General features: G+C 37.3%; 1 long non-coding RNA gene across 1 annotated transcript in view; it reads right to left on the bottom strand.

Annotated features, from left to right (window-relative positions):
• LOC123379143 overlaps positions 1-17,032 on the bottom strand; it is a 40,943-nt gene extending 23,911 nt beyond the window's left edge. The window contains exon 1 of the long non-coding RNA XR_006583185.1: positions 16,615-17,032. This is a non-coding gene — a long non-coding RNA (uncharacterized LOC123379143). The remainder of the gene's footprint in view (positions 1-16,614) is intronic.
• Positions 17,033-18,551: the final 1,519 nt, after the last annotated feature.

Below are 18,551 nucleotides of genomic sequence, written 5' to 3'. Positions count from 1 at the left end.
ATTGAATATTCAGGCAGATGGTGAGGGGGACCTGGGGTAATAGCTGTGTAGCAAGCATGAAGAATAAACATCTAGTCCAGATTAGTGGGCTCAGGGAGGGATGTCCCAAAGATTATACAATTGGAAGACAGTTGAGCGTCATGTGGGTGGCTACATTGGTTAAGCATTGACTTTGGCTCAGGTCATGATCTCATGGTTTGTGGGTTTGAGCCCTGCGTCAGGCTCTGTGCTGACAGCTCAGAGCCTGGATCCTGCCTCAGATTCTGTCTTCCTCTCTCTCTGCCCCTCCCCTGTTCATGTTGTGTGTCTCTCTCTCTCTCTCAAAATAAATAAACATTAAACTTTTTTTTAAAAAAAAGCAAAGCAAAAAAAAAAAGCAAAAAAAGCAAAAAAATAAAAAATAAAAAAAAATTTAAAAAAAGCAAAGAAAGACAATTGATGTGTTTGGACATATTGAAATGATGTTTCTACTAGGTAAGATTTTGGAAAAAATTAATAATTAATACAAGAGAAACTAAGCAAACAATAAGATAACTATTAACTCCAGGGAAAAACCACAAGTTGTTCATACAAGAAATTTAAGTATAGTTTCTTATGTGGATCGTTTTTAAATAGCATTCACATAGTAAAAATATGAAATCTGTGATAGAATTATATTGTAAGGATGTATAAGATCAAATAACTATAACCATGTAATATTTTATTTGTATGAACTCATTTAAATACACCATCCCATTTTTCAGAAAGGAATTTGTCTGACTTTATTTTTTAAATTTTTTTATGTTTATTTATTTTTGAGAGAGGGGAGTGGAGAGAGACAGAGCGCAAGTAGGGGAGGGGCAGAGAGGAAGACACAGAATTCGAAGCAGGCTCCAGGCTCTGAACTGTCAGCACAGAGCCCAGTGTGGGGCTTGAACCCACGAACCATGAGATCATGACCTGAGTCGAAGTCGGACGCTTAACTAACTGAGCCATCCAGTTGCCCCTAACTTTATATTTTTAACAATAGCATAAAGGAATATTTTCTTGAAACATAAGAAAGGCCCATTTGTGTTGCAGTAATAAGTGTACAAGGGAAATCAACGCTAGAATATATTCTGGTTGAGCTATTGAAATTTAAGATTTATTAAAGAACTTTTTAGGCACCTGAACAGTAATAAAATTCAGACTAGTGTCAACCAGTATTCATTTGTTCATTCCACAAATGCTTATGAAGCACTCTCTGAATAAGACTTTGTTCAGACCACAAGAAAACAAAACAGACAAAACTATCTTCCCTCATAGAGTTTATCTTCTCACTAATTCAATACAGAAGACAGTGGAACAATGTGTAAAAGTTCTGAAAATATTAAATGCAGATCTGATACTATTTAAATATAACAGGAAAAGAAAAAAAACATTTTCAAACATAAAAATGCTAAGATAATTAAGCACCAATGAACTTTTTTGTTTCAAGCCAACCAAGAGTTAGTTCCAAATAACTAACTCAGAAATAAACTGTGATAAAAGAACCAGGAATAAGCATCTCCATAAATTTAAATGTAAACCTAATTTGAAATAACTGAGAATTTCATTATGAAATGTAATAACGTTATAAATTTTAACATCACATGATTACTTATAATTTAAAAAAACATTAAGAGCCAAAGTAGATAGGTAGAAAAAGTACATTTTCATGTTTCTTTGTATAGCGTATCTAAAAAATATTGGCCTTAGCTTCTTAATATCTGTCATAATCTTCCTTAAGAGAGATACTTTTAGTAATGTGTATGTCTATGAGTGATTTAAAATGCATTCAGAGGTGGTCCAGGGAAGATGGCAGAGTAGGTGGATCCAGAGCCCATCTCGTGCCAGAGATACACTAAGATAACATCTACATCTGTAAATTTAACTCTAAAAATGACCTGAAGAGCAGACCTCCCCCAGTTAATCATAGAGAGGAGGACACATCAAAAATAGTTGGAAGGGTGAGACATGGTTGTGAACCCACAAGGCAACCTCCAAATGGGATGGACATCACAAGCATGGAGAAGTAGAGAGGACCAGATCTCACACCAGTCACCTCTGGCACTGGGATCTCACACTGGGAAGACAAGTCCTCATCTGGCTTTGAAAACCAGTAAGTCTTAACTTAAGGAACTTTAAATTCAGTAACTTTAATGCCCAGAGAGAACCAAAAGGTAATAGAAACAGCCTCTGCCTTTAGGCAATAGAAAACTGAGCCTCTGCCTTTAAAGGGTCAGCATAATAAATAACTTGGCCTTAGACACAGAACAAAAGCAGCAATTTGAAAAGCACCCATGATACAAGTGAAGGAAATTTATTGACTAATCTTAGAATGTGTGTTGGAGGGACAGAGATCTTCAAGAGATTTCTTCAGGAGCAGAAGTGCTGCCAGGTGTCATTTCTCTTTCCATACCTCAGCCTAGATAGCCAGACTCTTGCTTGAGGCAGTTCTAACCTTCTCTACTTTGCTAGCATCACATGCCATGCTGTACTGTGCCATACCTTGGCATCCCCCTGTGAACCAGCCCCATCTAACCTATTCATGTTGGTAGGCATTCCTCCAGAGCTACTCCTGCTCTCCCACACCCTGCAGGCAGCCTTGGCAGTGAACTGTGCCACACCAAAGTGACTTGCCCAGGGAAGGAAGGCAAATATCCCCACACACCAGCATGCCTACAATTCCAGCATTACATCCAGCTGTTTGTGCAAGGAATAAACCATGCCCTTTGGTGTACCTGCAGTTGTGGCAAGAAGGCTAACTGCAGATACCTAGTCAGATTGCTGTTCCTTCCAACCAAGGAGCTTCCAGACAGGCCCCTCAATGGTACAGGGACAAAACCTTGCCAAGTGCACCCACACAGACAAAATGGGTCATCACAGCCAGCTGAGCTGAAGGTAATCATGGTTTAGCCACAATAGTAGGGCACACATTGTCCACACAAGGGACACCACTATAGCACCTAATTTTGGAGACCAGGGGGACTGAGCTACAGAGCATTACAGAACTTCTACCCAAGGCCACTACTTTCAAGACAAGGGGATATAGCTGAGCTACCTAATACATAGAAACAAACACAGAGAGTTAGACAAAATGAGGAGAAAGAGGAATATGTCCCAAATGAAAGAATAGAACAAAATTACAGTAAAGAAGGTAAGTGAAATGGAGATAAGCAATATGCATAATAAAGAATTCAAAGTAATGGTCATATGTATACCCACTGGACTTGAGAAAAGAGTGGATGCTCTCAGTGAGAATTTCAACAAAGAGATAGAAAATATAAAAAAGAACAAATCAACCAATCAGAGATGAAGAATTCAATAACTGAAATAAAAAATGCACTCAAAGGAATCAGCAAATTAGAGGATGCAGAACAGATCAGCAATCTGGAAGACAGGGTAATGTAAAGCAACCAAGCTGGAAAAAAAAGTTAAAATTAAAAAAGAAATGAGAATAGTTTAAGGGAACTCAGTGACATCATCAAGTTTAAAAACATTTGCACTATAGGGCTCCTAGAAGGAGAAGAAACAGAAGGGGGCAGAAATTTTACTTGAAGAAATAACAGAAATTTCCCTAATTTGGGGAAGGAAACAAAAATTCAGATCCAGGAGGCACAGAGAAGCCCCAACAAGATGAACCCAAAGAAGTCCACACCTAGACACAATAAGTAAAAGGACAAAAAGTAATGATAAAAGGAATTTTTAAAGCAGCAAGAGAAAAGAGAACATTTACAATAAGGGAAACTTCATAAGGCTTTCAATTGATTTTCAGCAGAAACATTGCAGGCCAGGAGGGAGTGTTATGGTATATTCAAAGTTCTACAAGGAATTAACCTACAGCAAAGAATATCCAACAAGATTATCGTTCAGATCTGAAGGAAAGATAAAGAATTCCCTGGACAAACAAATGTTAAAGTAATCATCACCACTGGTTCATCACCACTGAACCAGTCTTACAAGAAATGTTAATGAGAATCCTTAAATTAAAAGAAAAGGACATAACTAGAAGAAAATTATAAAATAAAACAATTACAGTAAAAGCAAACATATAGTAAAGGTAGAATAATCACTTACAAAACCAGTGTGGAGGTTTAAACACGAAAGTAACAAACAAACAAAAAACAATAATACCTACAAATATTAGTCAAGGGATACAGAAAATAAAAGGGTGTAATATAAGACATAATGCACATAAAAGGTAGAGTAGGAGTAAAAATTTAGTGCTTCTGGAATGTATTTAAACGTGAATAACCATTAACTTAATGTATACTGCTATATACATAAAATGTTATATATGAACTTAATGTAATTGCAAATCAAAAAATAAAGGAATCCAAGCACAACACTAAAAAAAGCCATCAAACCACAAGGGAGGAGAGCAAGAGAAGTAAGGAACAGGAAAGAACTACAAACACAATTAGAAAATAATTAACAAAATGGCAATAAGTACATGTCAACCAACAAATATTTTAAATGTAAACTGTCTAAATGTTCCCATCAAAATACATAGGATGATCCAATGGATAAAAAACAAAACCCAGCTATATGCTGCTTACAAGAGACTCACTATAGATCTAAGGACATAGACTAAAAGTGAAAGACAAACAAAATGCAGAAAAAAATGCAGGGTAACAATACTTATGTCAGATAAAACAGAATTTAAAATAAAGATTGTAGGAAGAGACAAAGGGCACTACATAATGATAATGATATCAATCCAACAAGAGGATATAACAACTGTAAATGTCTATGTTCCTAACATTAGAACATTTAAATATATAAAGCAATTTATTAATAGACATAAAAGGGGAAATTGACAGTAAGATAGTGATAGTAGGGGACTTTAACACCCCACTTACATCAATGGATAGGTCATCCAGACAGAATATCACAAGGAAACAGTGGTTTCAAATGACACATTAGATTAGATGAACCTAACAGATACACAGAGAACATTCTGTCCAAAAGAGCAAAATCCACATTCTTTTCAACTGCATATGAAACACTCTCCAGGAGAGATCACATGTTAGGGGAAAACAAAACAAAATAAACAAACAAAAAACAAGTCTCAACAAATTTAAGAAAATTCAAATCATATCATATCAAGTATCTTTTCTGACTACATAGTATATGAAACTGGAAATTACTAGAAAATATCTGGAAAGAATACAAACACACGGAGGCTAAACAACTTGCTACTGAATAATGAATGTGCCAAGCAAAAAAAAAATGTTAAAAAATACATGGAGACAGATGAAAATGAAAACAACAGTCTCAAAACTTTGTGATGCAGTAAAGGTAGTTCTAAGAGGGAAGTTTCTAGTGATACAGGTCTACCTCAAGAAAAAAAAAATCTCAAATGAACAACCTAACCTTATACTCAAGAAAGCTAGGAAAAGAACAAAGAGCAAAACTAGTAGAAACAAGAATAAAGATCAGAGCAGAAATAAATGAAATGGGGACAAAAGAGAAAAAAAGCAAGAGCTGTTTCTTTGAAAATATAAACAAAATTGATAACCCTTTAGCCAAACTTGTCAAGAAAAAAAGAACTCAAATTAAAAATGCAGGAAGAGAAATAACAACTGGCATCACAGACTTATAAAGCATTATAAAAGAATATCATGAAAAATTATATGCCAACAAATGGGACAACCTAGAAGAAATGGATAAATTCCTAGAAACATACAACCTCTCAAAACTCAATCAGGAAGAAATGGAAAATTTGAACAGACTAATTATTAGTAATGAAATTGAATCAGTAATTGAATATTTCCCAACAAACAAAAGCCCAGATCCAGATGGCTTGACAGCTGAATTCTATCAAACATTTTAAAAAATTAATACCTGTTCTTCTCAAACTATTCTAAAAAAAATAGAACAAGAAAAACTTCCAAATTCTGTGTATGATACCAGCATTGCTCTGATATCTAGAGCAGAGAAAGACACTACAAAGAAAAAGAAAAGAAAAAAAAAAAGAAAGAAAAGTACAAACCAATATCTCTTACGAACATAGATGCAAAAACACTTAAAAATATATTAGCAACATAAATTCAAGGACAATTAAAAAATAATCCACCACAATGTCCACGCTATAAAACAATCATTCACCCTTTCACCAAATGGGATTGATTTCAGGAATGCAAATCTGTTAAGAGGAAACATCATATTAACAATAAAAGAAATTATAAAAGTCATATAATCATTTCTATAGATGCAGGAAAAAGCTTTTGATAAAGTACATTTTTATGATAAAACTAGAAAGTGTTTAGAAGGAAAATGCCTCAACATAATAAAGATCATATAAAAAAAAAACAGAGCTAACCACATATTCAATGATGAAAAGCTAAAAGATTTTCCTCTGAGATCAGGAACAAGGTAAGGATGTCCACTCTTGCCATTATTATCAACATAGTACTAGAAGTTCTAAATGCAGCAACCAGACAAGTAAAAGAAAGAAAGGAAATTTGGTAAAGAAAAAGTAAAACTGTCACAATTTGCAGATGACATGATAGTATACATAGTATCCTAAAGGTTTAACCAAAAAAATGATTCAAATAAGATATATTAGATTAAATGAGATAAAATATTAGAATAAATTCAGTAAAGCTGTAGGATATAAAATTAATATGTAGAAATCAGTTGCATTTCTATACACTAATAATGAAGTAGCAGAGAGATTAAGAAAACCATCCCATTTATAATTGCACCAAAAAGAATGTAAGAATAAACTTAACTGAAAAGGTGAAAGACTTGTATTCTGAAACGACACAACAATAATGAAAGAAACTGAAGACAATTTATAATAAATGAAAAGATATACCATGGTCATGGTATGAAAATTAATATTGTTAAAATGTCCATACTACCCAAAGCAATGTACAGATTCAATCCAATTCCAAATGTCAATAACATTTTTCACAGAACTGGAACAAATTATCCTAAAATTTGTATAAAACCACAAAAGATCTGGAACAGCCAAAGCAATCATGAGCAAGAAGAAGGCTGGAGGTATAACAATCCCAGATTTTAAGATGTACTACAAAGCTATAATAATCAAAACAGTGTGGTCCTGGCACAAAATAGACCTATAGATCAATGGAATAGGATAGAAAGCCCAGAAATAAACTTGCACCTATATGGCCAATCTACAACAAAGGAGGCAAGAATCTACAAGGGAGAAAAGACACTCTATTCAGTAGTAAATGGTGCTGGATCACTGGACAGCTACATGCAAAAGACTGAAACTGAGCCACTTCCTTATCCCATACATAAAAATAAACTCAAAGTGAATGAAGAACCTAAATGTAAAACCTGAAAATGGAAAACTTCTGGAAGAAAATACTGGCAGTATTCTGACATTGGCATAGCAGCATATTTATGGATAGGTCTTCTCAGGCAAGGGGGAAAAAAAGCAAAATAAACTAGTGAGACTATACTAAAAACTTTTGCACAGGAAAGGAAACCATCAACAAAATGAAAAGGCTACCTAATGAAATGGACAAGATATTTGCAAATGATACATTTGATGAGGAGTTAAAATTTAAAATATACAGAGAAACATACAACTCAACACCAAAAAAACACAAATAATCTAATTAAAATATTATCAGAGGATTTGAATAGACCCAAAGAAGACACATAGATGGCTAATAAATACATGAAAAGATGCTCAGTATCATTAATCGTCAGGAAAATTCAAATCAAAACCATAATGAGATATCATCTCACACCAGTCAGAATGGCTAGTATCAAAAAAAAAAAAAAAAAAAAAAAACAAGAAATAATAAATGTGGGAGAAAATGTGGAGAAAAAGGAATCTTCATGCACTATTGATAGGAATGTAAATTAGTACAACCACTGTGGACACAGTATGGAGGTTCCTCAAAAAAATAATAGAAATACCATATGATCCAGTAATTCCACTGTAGGATATTTACCCAAAGAAAATTAAAACACTAAATAAAAAAGATACATGTTTTATGTTTATGGCAGCATTATTTACAATAGCCAAAATATGGAAGCAACCCGTTGTTCATGGATAAATGGACAAAGAAAATGTAGTGTGTGTGTGTGTGTGTGTGTGTGTGTGTGTGTGTGTATACACACAAAGGAATATTATTTAACCAGAAAAAGGAACAAAATCTTGGCATTTCTGACAACATAGATGGACCCAAAGGATATTATCCTAAGTAAAGTCAGTCAGAGAAAGAGATACACCATATGATTTCACTTATATATGGAATCTAAAAAGCAAAAAAACAGACACTTAAATACTGTGAACAAACTGGTGGTTGTCAGAGAAGTGGTGGGTGGGCAATGGGTGAAATAGGTGATGGGGATTAGAAACTTCCCTTTATAAAATAAATAAGTTATGGACATGAAAAGTACAGCACAGGTAATATAGTCAATAATATTGGAGGGGTACCTGAATGGCTCAGTTGGTTAAGCATCTGACTTTGGCTCAGGTCATGATCTCACGGTTAGTGAGATTGAGCCCTGCATCAGGCTCTGTGCTGACAGCTCAGAGCCTGGAGCCTGCTTCAGATTCTGTGTCTCCCTCTCTCTCTGTCCCCTTCCCCACTCTCACTCTGTCTCTGTCTCAAAAATAAATAAAGATTAAAGAAAAAAAATTTTTAAAATATATTGTAATAGTGTTGTATGGTAGCAGATGGTGACTTCATTTATGGTGATCATTGAACAATGCATAGAATCACCAAATCACTGTGGTACATACCTGAAATGAATAGAACATTGCATATTAATTATACCCCAATAGAAATAAAATGTAAAATGCATCTGGACTTCAGCAATTTCTTCAACATTATTTTCAGGGTTTTCTTTTTAATTCTTATCTTAAATTAAAGTGAAATTATATTTGATAGTTTGTTTTATATAGATGTGACTACACATATATGTATATGTGTATATATGTATATACACACATATATATGTATACACACACACATATATATATATATATACACACATGTATATACATATATAAAACTTTGATTTTGGGGTATGATTTTTTTTATGTTTGCTTTATTTCTTAACTATTTATTTATTTTTTTTTTTTAAATTTTTTTTCAACGTTTATTTATTTTTTGGGGGACAGAGAGAGACAGAGCATGAACGGGGGAGGGGCAGAGAGAGAGGGAGACACAGAATGGGAAACAGGCTCCAGGCTCTGAGCCATCAGCCCAGAGCCCGACGCGGGGCTCGAACTCACGGACCGCGAGATCGTGACCTGGCTGAAGTCGGACGCTTAACCGACTGCACCACCCAGGCGCCCCTTAACTATTTATAATAAAATATATCTTTTCAACAAATAATAAAGACTATATGTATAAAAATATTTTGCAGGTTTTCTTCATTGTTTTGCTCTTATTTTTCTAAAAACTTTTTTGCATCACATTTAGATGACTGTTAAAGTAGGATAAATATCATCTTTATACTCCAATCAAGAAATTGTTTTGTCATGAAAATGATCAAGATATAACAAAACCTTCCTGGTACTGCGGCAAAATCCAGGCTACTAGGGATGCTTTGGTAATTACACCAATTCCAGGTGAAGGCTGTTGTTATACAGAAACAAATTGGTCATTTCCAGGACAATAAAGGATTAATAAAAATCACTTTGCAGGGCATTGGAGAGGACAAAATGCCTTGGAATTTCAAGATGGTTCTAAAAATAAACTTTGAACAATTACAAAAATCTGTAAAATCTGCAAACACTGGGAAATGACCCCTTTCTGAACCAAACATAGCATCAACAAATTCGCAAAACATATCAAGTAGAGAAATGCAGGTAAGTCCAACCTAGATACTGTTTTCTCATCCATACTTGAAGAGACAGACATTGGTGACACTATTGTAAGTTACTCTGTTGTAGTTGTTTACAGTTTAATACACACAAGGGGAATCCAGCCATGTCCATTGTGTGCACTTAGTTTGTTTCAGTTCATCATTTTATTGACTTGATGCAATTAAAGAACTTTGACTTGTTCTGAATGAAAGAACCACATGACATATTTTGATAAATCAGTTCAAGCAACAGATATCTAGCGAGCACTGATATGTGGTAAGGATTCTGCTAGGTGCTAGGGTTGCAACACTGAGGCTAGTTCCTACCTTGGGGAGTTTAGAACCCAGTGGAAAAGAGGGTCAAACAAGCCAGTCTAAGGCAGGGTATTCCCTCTTACTTTTGCAGCCAAACTCATTAGCAAAACTGGAAAAGAATGTCATTTCCAGAGTGCTGGCTTTCACAGGGCCCATTTATAGACAGGTGTTCTGGATGTTTCTTACATACCTTGGTTCTTTTCCAGTGAAAGCGGATGACTCTAATCTCATCCACTCTCATGATCTTACCTTGTTTGCTTTGTGATTATACCAACTTTTCTGTACATGGCTGATGCAGATTAAGGTTTAGACATATTTAGAAAGCCTAAACTAAGATTCCATGTTTAGCTTCGATCACATTAACAATCACCTTTAACCAATTAGAAAAAGTACATAGAAAATAGTCATGTATCATAATGCTACATCAACCCATCTTTTTTTTTTTTTAATTTTTTTTTCAACGTTTTAATTTATTTTTGGGACAGAGAGAGACAGAGCATGAACGGGGGAGGGGCAGAGAGAGAGGGAGACACAGAATCGGAAACAGGCTCCAGGCTCTGAACCATCAGCCCAGAGCCTGACGCGGGGCTCGAACTCACGGACCGCGAGATCGTGACCTGGCTGAAGTCGGACGCTTAACCGACTGCGCCACCCAGGCGCCCCCAACCCATCTTTTTAACCCTTGCCCATGGATTTCAGAGATGTTTCTTGGATCGTACAGGGTGGCAGGCACTGTCACCTGTGCGAGCTCTTTAGCCAAACTTAATCCCTTCAATTTTCCCACGTTCATCCTTCAATTTTTTTCTATTCTGAAATCTTGCTCTGGTCTCTCTTTCACCTGAAATGCCCTTTCTTCTGCTTCTAATATATCTTGTTCCTGCTCTCTCTTCACATCCCAGTTTAGGTTCCAGATTTCGTAAGCATCCTCTCATCATTTCAAGCCACCTTACTTCCTAATCCTTTCCAGAAATAGTTTCCTCCAGAACTATGTTGATACTTCGTATGTCACGTTCAGTATTTCCAGTTAGCTTTCATTATGCTGGCTTTCTTCAAACTGAAGTTCTGACACTTTTCTATGTGGTGTCCTTTGCATGTTCTACCCCAGAACACTACTCCTGGTAAGAATTTACTAAAGCTCAGTGAACCTTTTGCTTGACTGTCATTCTCTCATTCCCTGCATCTCTTTTGTAGTGCTCCATTCTGTATGGTGGAAGCCACGAGGACTTCCCAGAATTCTGCATGCAGGTACTGAGAAGCTGAATAAAGCTGCCTGTTCTAGGTATGCATTTCTGCCTCTACAGGTAGCCCCTACTGTGGTAGATTGGAAAACGTCAAATTTCAGCAATCACCATCACGCGTTGGCATACGGCATCGGGAACTGCAGCTCAGGAAATGACAGACCGACAAAACGAAAGAGGGAAACTTGAATGGAACACTTAGACCAGAAAAATAAAACCTATCTCCAGATTTTTCACATTCGAGGTTTCATATTTCCCAAATACATATGCCAAGTTCTGCCTACATTTCCACTGGCACTCTATTTCGTAAAGTAGTTTTGTTAAAACACTTAACGGGCCTCAATTAGAAATTTAAGTATATAAAAACGTAGGCTTGTGCAAAGGGAATGTGACAAGGTAGGTCGAGTGTAGAAGAGGGGGAACAGGGATGGCACAAACAGCCATAACAGATGAGCTTTCACACCACGTGTCGGGACGTGAGGGAGACTCCCTTTCCCGCTCTTTAGGGATATGTAGCCATTTGAGAACACCCAAGATCAAATCAAGACTATCAAAGACCCATGCTGCATCATCACATTGCTGGTGGCCAGGAGCCAGTGCTGTCATCACTTGGTTTTGTGCTGCTTAGGGCAGAAAATCTGATTGTTCAGCAACATGTAATCAGCTTAAAACAAATCTGGAAGATGTTACCCAAAGACTAGATGATATCCAGGCCCTGGAATTTTCTGCAAAGAAAATGAAGGATTTGCCTTAAGATAAAAACTGTATCCGAGGAAAGAAATTTGAGACCTTGGGACAAAACTCAAGTCAATAAGTTTAATAGTAAGGCTTTAAGAAACTGGGATTACAACCCAAACAAGCCAGGCAGGTCCTGCAGCGCAGTGAGAGAAGCCAGGGTCCAGTTTCTAGAACGAAAATATTCTCTGTCTTCTATGCCTAGATACCACTTTTATTCTTCAGAGAAGGCACACTCCCATGAGAAGTGGGATTACATTTAAACACCAAGATGATAGAAGTCTTAAGAGCTGAACAGAGTCATGATTTAACTACTTATCATGTGGCCTATGAACTTGACTATGTCATTTTGTCTCGATTAACCATTATTTTCCTTTGAAAAAAATACAGATAGCGGTACTAGTTTTAGTAGTATTTTGGTACAAATCTCTTTCTTCCTTCCACATTCACTCCCCCGCCACTCCTGGTGTGCTAACGTAACAGCAGAAGTGGGATTTATAATATTATGTGTGGTTGGAGAAGGAAACAGACTCGTTTAACATAAGATACTGCAGCACATATAGGAGCAAGAGGTTACTCTATGAAATGTAAAAGTCTGCTTTCTGAGAAAGTGCACCCTAAGCCTTTTCCAGTCAATGCCCCGGCCCTTTTTTCTCCATCTTCAGGAGATACAGTATGGCCTCCAGCCTTAATGACTGCCAGGACAGATGAATGGGTGTAGTATGAGGGTAAGCATGAGTAAGTCTTGAAAGGTGAGCAAAAATAGCCGATGCTTATTGAGTGACTACTATTTTAAGTAAATAGACCATTTTAAGTAATTTTTATATATTTATTATATATAATCTATATATTTATACAATATATAATATATACATGTATTATATAATTTAATCCCCATAACAAACCCTTGAGAAAGGCACTCTTATTATACCCATTTTTGCAGCTGAAGAAAGCGGGGTGAGGAGAGGTTAAGTAATTTGTGTATCACGTCACATGGAGTAAGTGGTAAAGCTAAATCTCTGAGGTCTGAACCCAGACCACACTCTTTTCCATTAAGCTTTACTGTTGAGTGTGGAATTGCCCAGGCAAAGAGGGAAAAGAAGTTGTTTGGGATAAGGGGAGTCTCATAAGCAAAGGTGCAAAGGCGTGATATAGGATTCGTGTTGAGGGCTCTAGAAAGTTTGGGAAGTATATAGGAGAAATTATCAGGAAGTCAATTATAGCCAGACCTAGAAATGTTATGATTTGCTGATTCACAAATAGCTGGATAAGCTTTTAATATTAATGGGTGTGCTTTCCTTTTTATCTCCTATAATCAGTGACTTTTCCCTTGTCTGCTAGGCTATGGGGCATCAGTTGTGCCAGCAGACGGTTGATAAATCAAAACAGAACATATCATCAGTTTGAAAACGGCTTTGGAATGCCAATGAATATCAGATTATTGTGTTTGTGAACACTAATGTTGTGCAATAAAATTTTGACAAGACTTGGACTGATTCCTAATAAGTAAGAGTAGGTCTCCTCGGATAATACAAAGAAAATTCTACAGGTTGAGGAAGGGCAAAGAGGAAGGCAAGGATGATACAGCCCTTGCCTAGGGTTGGCATGTCAGAGAAAGGTGAATGTGCCCTAGAATCTAAAGAAAGTCCAGCGATCCAGCAAGATCCAGTGTTCCCCATTACCCAGCCTTGTAAATGGGCAGTAGCATAGAAACGGCTTCATGGAACATGTAGATAGACCTTGGCAGCAGCATATTTCCAGGAATTCCATAGCAGAAGCAGATAAAGGTAATCTGTGAGCCAGAGAAGAGCACGATATCTCTTGTGAGAGAGCTGGACTGGAGAGGCCTAGGGCTCACAATAAGGAGAAAAGAACAACATGCGTTTGCTGAGAAGCAGAGGTCACATTACAAAGAGGTCACTGTGATCAGATGAGGACAACCTGGACCAGATTCCTCTTGCCCCACCCATCTCTTACCATGTTGTCTCAACACCAGGTATTCCTTTCTCAAGAACAGAGTTTAGGGATGGGAAACTATATTCAATAGGAATTTAACTTGCAATACAAAGTGAAAGGAAGCTCAAAAGAGAAAATAAATTCAGTTATAGAAAAATGAGATTCCTTAGACACCTCAATTTGTGACCTGGCATTCATGCCTACTATACAGCAAAGTTTACTTTTCCAGATGTAGATACAGACATAATCTACAACGTATAAGCAAACTGAAGGGACTATGTCTGAGATGGATTTCAAAGAAAGCCATCAACTGGGGCAGGATAGATGACTCGAGAATCGGAAGGAAGCAGTTAGCCAGACTGGCATGGGGAGTAGAATGAACCCCTGCCTGATGAGCAGGTCTCATAAACAGACTCGATGGCAATTTCACAAACTTTACGAATTTCACATTTACTTAATCTTAAGCAAATGTGCTTCTTTTTCACCCTCGCTGTATATGACAGCTACAGGACACTCACTCTTTCCTTTCCATTTGTAGACTCCTCATCCCGTGTGTGGATTTGCTCCAGACAACTATTCCAGCCCTTTCTTGAACTAGCCCTGCCTGTTCTATCCTTGGGCTGACTTAAATATTTACATCCTCATTCCTCAACTGACCCCTATCAATTCAGGATGAGGCATTTTATTTATCTTTGCAAAAGTTCCTCACCCACTACTGGAGAAACGTGTTGCTATCATTCAACTTTATAACACTTCTCTGAAGTTTTCAATTGTGTTGACATCCTTTAAGCTTTCCCAAACTTAAAACTATGAAGGTTGTAGTGACATTTGCTTCTGAATTGCAACAACAGTACCATGTTTGTGAATATTGAGGATCCACTTTAATTTGAACCATTTTATTTATTATTATTTTTAAAATATTTAATGCTTCTTTATTTTTGAGATAGAGACAGCTAACAAGTGGGGAAGGGGCAGAGGGAGACACAGAATGTGAAGCAGACTCCAGGCTCCAGCTGTCAGCACAGAGCCTGACGCAGGGCTGGAACCCATGGACCACGATCATGACCTGAGCCAAAGTCGGACACTTAACAGACGGAGCCAACAGGGTATCCCTAATTTGAACCATTTTAAACAACCATAACTTTGTGCAGCCCTAAATTTTCTTTACCTTACCTTTTCATATGTTAATATAAACCAACATACAACAGCACTTCCCAATGATCTTAAACACTTTATATAATCATTAATTTCTCACCTAAAGCTTCATTTTTTATTATATCCACATACTTTTAGCAGTATTGGGATAATTATCTTTTTCCTGTAGTACATGTTCTAAATCTTGTCCTATTATGACCTGGATATGAAGGACAACTAAGTTACTTAACTTGTCTAGGCTCAATTTCCTCATCCCCAAATATTAAGAAAAAATATTTATGTAACTAATACTTGCATGGCACTTGCAGTGTGCTGGATTCTGTACTAAGCATTCTACAAATATTAATTTGGTTCATCCTCATAAGGTCTCAAGGAGTAGATACTTCTAGTATCCCTACTTTATAAAGAAACGATGGCATGAAATGGTTAAGTAATTTGCCCAAGGACACACAGCTACTAAATTGTGAACTAGGAGTCAGCACCTGGCACTTGACCATTACAAAGGCTGCCTCCCCAGTTAAAACAAGCTTAGACTCTTTCTGCATTTCTAAGTTAAACCGATATAGTTTCTACTCTGAAGGCACTGACAATGTCAGTCAGTACTAAAGTACTAACAGTTAAAATGCTGACAATTTAGTACAGATGCTTACAGTCAAATGATCAATAATACTCATCTGCTTCAACTGACCACTGATGATATGCCTTCGAAGCACTGACCATACCTCTGACAGCCATTGAGCTTTCCTAAACGCGGACTATAATTACACACTAAAGACACTTTGATAGGCTTGCGAACCATTTGTTAGTCCATAGGAAACTTCTCACTGGTCATAATCAGCCCACAGGCACATAGCAGGTGCCTCAAAGGAGTCTGGACCTGAAGAAAACTAAGATATCTTTGTCAGCTTCTCCATCTTTCAATTTCCCTCCACAATATCTACCCTTTTGGACACCTCAGACAAGCACAAAGAAGTACCTTAAACTCATGCTCTGAGTGAAATTTGCCATTTAAAGTCGTAATTGACATTTGCATGGTGCCCAACTTTCCAGCACAGTCTCTCTATCTCCCAAGGTGAATATCTCCTAGCTGAAACCTACATTTGTCACCCTAAAAAGCAGAAGGTAACAATCTAGGATCGCCTCAAGGAGTTTTGCATTGCTACAGACAGTGGCTTAGACATTCTCTCTTAAGAATTTTCCTACACATTTTATTTCTGTGTAAAGCCTTGAATAACAAGAATTATAACAGCTCACAAATTTTGGGGTTTTGTATGTGTTAAGCACAATTCTGAAAACTTCACATTTTCATTCTCAAAACAATCCTTGGAAGCAGATGATATCAGTACTCTATTTTTGAGATGTGAAATTGAGGCTGAGAGGTTAACCAACTTCCTCAAAATCCACATACCTGTTTAGGGCTGAGTGTGTGTTATTTCTTAAAGCGCTTTCTGGTTATCTATTGCTTCACAGCAAATTTCCACACAACTTCGTGGCTTAAAATAACCATTTGGTTTCACTCACAAATTGGTAGGTCTGGAACGTGGGAAGGGCTTGGCTGGGTTCATCTCTGATCCATGTGGCATCATATGGAGAAGCAGTGGCTGGAGAATCTACTTTTCCCTCACATACCTGCTGCCTCAGCAGATGATATTGTGTCTCATCATCCAGAGCCTCCCAATGTAACTTGGGCTTTTCACAGCACAGTGGAAAGCTGACTTTTTAGAGCAAGTATTCCCAGAGAAAAGGAGCAGAAACTAGCATTCGTCTTACAAGTAGACTGGGAACTTTACCTCATTTTAATGTTCAAAGTAGCCAGAGGCTGCCTACCTACGTTTGCAAAGAGGAAATAGGCGCCACCTTTCAATGGGAGGAGTGTCAAAGCATTTGCAGCTATAGTCAATCAATTAAGTATTTGCAGCCTATTCAATCGATTAAGCAATTGTAGTCAGGTGGCGGCTGGGGTTGAAGGCATCTGAAGGCTCCTTTGGGCTGCACGGCCAAGTTGGCTCCTTCATGTGATTGCAAACTAATATTGGCAATTAGTTGAGAGCTCAGGAAAGGCTGTTGACCAGGGTGCCTACCCTATACACAATCTCACTATGTAGAATCTCTAAGCGTGGTGGCTGGATTCTCAAAGAATCTTGACGGTTATCATTGCAGGAGACACAGCAGAAGCTGCAGATCTCTGCCTCAATCTATTTATTGGTCAATCCTTAAGAGCAGCTGATTCACAGGGCACCTGCATGGCTCGGTCGGTTGAGCGTCCGACTTCAGACTTCAGATCAGGTCATGATCTCAGAGTTTGTGGGTTACAGCCCCGTGTCGAGTTCTGTGCTGACAGCTCGGAGCCTGGAAGCTGCTTCGGATTCTGTGTCTCCCTCTCTCTCTCTGCCCCTCCCCCACTCACACTCTGTCTCTCTCAAAAATAAATAAACATGAAAACAATTTAAACAAAGCAGCTGATTCACAAGGAGAGTAGACTCCACCTCTTGGTATGAGGTGGGGCACCAACTTCTACCACAGTGCAAGGCCTTCTCATAAAGTGGTTGCCTTCTACCAGAGAGCATGCTTTTGTTTGTTTGTTTGTTTGTTATTACTAGTTATGCATTTCATGCAATGAAAGTTGTGGTTTATCGTATTCGTGAATACAGAATGCCTTCCACTGAGAGACGCTTAGCAGAGGTAGATTGAACCATACGAAATGTCTAATATTCAACCAGCTTTGACCAACAAGAATTGCAATGTCATGATTCAACTTAAAATTTTAGGTGTCCATCAACATTGAGATGTGAAGTAAAAAAAAAAACAAAAAAACATTTTATATAAATATTTAGCAGAATCAGAGAGAAAGCTTTGCTATCTTAACTTTTATAGAAAAAGGTCATTTTATGCTAGCTCAGAATTGTCAGACCAACATTTCTATCTTCTTCTTACTTATATCCTTTAGTCCCGATCCCTGAAGCCCTTCCTGGCATTGATTCTCTAAGTTTATGAGGCCAATGCTTATATTTGGTGAATACTTGTAAAGGCCTGCTCTCCAACCTTTTCCCCATAGGAGGGAATAAGGTCAATTCACTGTGTCAATAGCAATGAAAGTGTTCTCCTTCATACCAAATCTTCTATTTTTCTTTGTGACTTTCCCAGTGTTGCTCCCCACATGAAGGACCCGTCTTACAATTCACTTCTAACAGAAAAGGTTTTCAATAATAGATTCCCCTGTGAAGCTCCCCACAGCTCTTAAAATGAGGGAAGGGAGCCAAACCTCAAAGCTCAAGACTACTTGCTGAGGTAGTATATTTTAGGAAGGAATTATTATGTGTCAATAACTCTCTTATACTATGGTTT

This window comes from Felis catus, chromosome C1 (genome assembly GCF_018350175.1).
Source record: "Felis catus isolate Fca126 chromosome C1, F.catus_Fca126_mat1.0, whole genome shotgun sequence".
Lineage (NCBI taxonomy): Eukaryota > Metazoa > Chordata > Mammalia > Carnivora > Felidae > Felis > Felis catus.
Note: the sequence above shows the minus strand (reverse complement) of the source record. Positions and strands in the feature narration are given on the sequence as shown.